The following is a 2,500-nucleotide window of genomic DNA, read 5'->3' as shown; positions in this document are numbered from 1 at the left end:
TCTCTGCTCTCTTTCTGCTCTCTCTCTGCTCTCTCTCTGCTCTCTCTGCTCTCTCTCTCTGCTCTCTCTCTGCTCTCTCTCTGCTCTCTCTCTCTGCTCTCTCTCTGCTCTCTCTCTCTGCTCTCTCTCTGCTCTCTCTCTGCTCTCTCTCTCTGCTCTCTCGCTGCTCTCTCTCTGCTCTCTCTCTCTGCTCTCTCTCTGCTCTCTCTCTGCTCTCTCTGCTCTCTCTCTCTGCTCTCTCTCTGCTCTCTCTGCTCTCTCTCTCTGCTCTCTCTCTGCTCTCTTTCTGCTCTCTCTCTGCTCTCTCTCTGCTCTCTCTGCTCTCTCTCTCTGCTCTCTCTCTGCTCTCTCTGCTCTCTCTCTGCTCTCCTCTGCTCTCTCTGCCCTCTCTTGCTCTCTCTCTGCTCTCTCTCTTGCTCTCTCTGCTCTCTCTCTGCTCTCTCTCTGCTCTCTCTCTCTCTGCTCTCTTCTCTGCTCTCTCTGCTCTCTCTCTCTGCTCTCTCTCTGCTCTCTCTCTGCTCTCTCTGCTCTCTCTCTGCTCTCTCTCTGCTCTCTGCCTCTCTCTGCTCTCTCTCTGCTCTCTCTGCTCCTCTCTGCTCTCTCTCTGCTCTCTCTCTGCTCTCTCTGCTCTCTCTCTCTGCTCTCTCTCTGCTCTCTCTCTGCTCTCTCTGCTCTCTCTCTGCTCTCTCTCTGCTCTCTGCTCTCTCTCTGCTCTCTCTCTGCTCTCTCTGCTCCCTCTCTGCTCTCTCTCTGCTCTCTCTCTCTGCTCTCTGCTCTCTCTCTGCTCTCTCTCTGCTCTCTCTGCTCCTCTCTGCTCTCTCTCTGCTCTCTCTCTCTGCTCTCTCTGCTCTCTCTGCTCTCTCTGCTCTCTCTCTGCTCTCTCTGCTCTCTCTCTCTGCTCTCTCTCTGCTCTCTTGCTCTCTGCTCTCTCTCTCTCTCTCTGCTCTCTCTCGCTCTCTCTCTGCCTCTGCTCTCTCTCTGCTCTCTCTCTGCTCTCTTCTTCTCTCTCTCTGCTCTCTCTCTGCTCTCTCTCTCTGCTCTCTCTCTCTCTCTCTGCTCTCTCTCTGCTCTCTGCTCCTCTCTCTGCTCTCTGCTCTCTCTCTGCTCTCTCTCTCTCTCTCTGCTCTCTCTCTGCTCTCTCTGCTCTCTCTGCTCCTCTCTGCTCTCTCTCTCTGCTCTCTCTCTGCTCTCTCTCTGCTCTCTCTCTGCTCTCTCTGCTCTCTCTCTCTGCTCTCTCTGCTCTCTCTCTGCTCTCTCTCTCTGCTCTCTCTCTGCTCTCTCTGCTCTCTCTCTGTCTCTCTCTCTGCTCTCTCTCTGCTCTCTCTCTCTGCTCTCTCTGCTCTCTCTCTGCTCTCTCTCTCTGCTCTCTCTGCTCTCTCTCTGCTCTCTCTCTCTGCTCTCTGCTCTCTCTCTGCTCTCTCTCTCTGCTCTTCTCTCTGTTCTCTCTCTGCTCTCTGCTCTCTCTCTCTGCTCTCTCTGCTCTCTCTCTGCTCTCCTCTGCTCTCTCTGCTCTCTCTCTGCTCTCTCTCTCTGCTCTGCTCTCTCTGCTCTCTCTCTGCTCTCCTCTCTCTCTTCTCTCTCTTCTGCTCTCTCTCTCTCTCTCTCTGCTCTCTCTCTCTGCTCTCTCTCTCTCGCTCTCTCTCTGCTCTCTCTCTCTGCTCTCTCTGCTCTCTCTCTCTGCTCTCTCTGCTCTCTTCTTCTGCTCTCTCTCTGCTCTCCTCTCTCTCTCTGCTCTCTCTGCTCTCTCTGCTCTCTCTCTGCTCTCTCTCTCTGCTCTGCTCTCTCTCTTGCTCTCTCTGCTCTCTCTCTCTGCTCTCTCTGCTCTCTCTCTGCTCTCTCTGCCTCGTCTATCTCTGTTCCTCTCTCTGCTCTCTCTGCTCTCTCTGCTCTCTCTCTGCTCTCTCTCTCTGCTCTCTGCTCTCTCTCTGCTCTCTCTCTGCTCTCTCTTCTCTGCTCTCTCTCTTGCTCTCTCTGCTCTCTGCTCTCTCTGCTCCTCTCTGTCTCTCTCTGCTCTGCTCTCTCTCGCTCTCTCTGCTCTCTCTCTGCTCTCTCTCTCTGCTCTCTCTCTGCTCTCTGCTCTCTGCTCTCTGCTCTCTCTCTCTGCTCTCTGCTCTCTCTCTCTCTGCTCTCTCTCTGCTCTCTCTCCTGCTCTCTCTCTGCTCTCTGCTCTCTCTCTCTGCTCTCTGCTCTGCTCTCTCTCTGCTCTCTCTCTGCTCTCTCTCTGCTCTCTCTGCTCTCTGCTTCTCTCTCTGCTCTCTCTCTGCTCTCTCCCTCTGCTCTCTCTCTGCTCTCTTCTTGCTCTCTCTGCTCTCTCTCTCTGCTCTCTGCTCTCTCTCTCTCTCTGCTCTCTCTCTCTGCTCTCTCTCTGCTCTTTCTGCTCTCTCTCTGCTCTCTCTCTGCTCTCTCTGCTCTCTCTCTGCCTCTCTCTGCTCTGCTCTCTCTCTGCCTCTCTCTCTGCTCTCTCTGCTCTCTCTCTCTGCTCTCTCTCTGCTCTCTCTCT

At 54.5% G+C, this 2,500-nt stretch overlaps 1 protein-coding gene across 1 annotated transcript in view; it reads right to left on the bottom strand.

Annotated features, from left to right (window-relative positions):
• The window catches only part of otog (otogelin), a 69,661-nt gene that overhangs the window by 49,558 nt on the left and 17,603 nt on the right, over positions 1 to 2,500 (bottom strand). The gene's annotated exons all lie outside the window — the stretch shown is intronic.

Source organism: Centroberyx gerrardi, chromosome 1 (genome assembly GCF_048128805.1).
Source record: "Centroberyx gerrardi isolate f3 chromosome 1, fCenGer3.hap1.cur.20231027, whole genome shotgun sequence".
In the NCBI taxonomy this organism is placed as follows: Eukaryota; Metazoa; Chordata; class Actinopteri; order Beryciformes; family Berycidae; genus Centroberyx; species Centroberyx gerrardi.
Note: the sequence above shows the minus strand (reverse complement) of the source record. Positions and strands in the feature narration are given on the sequence as shown.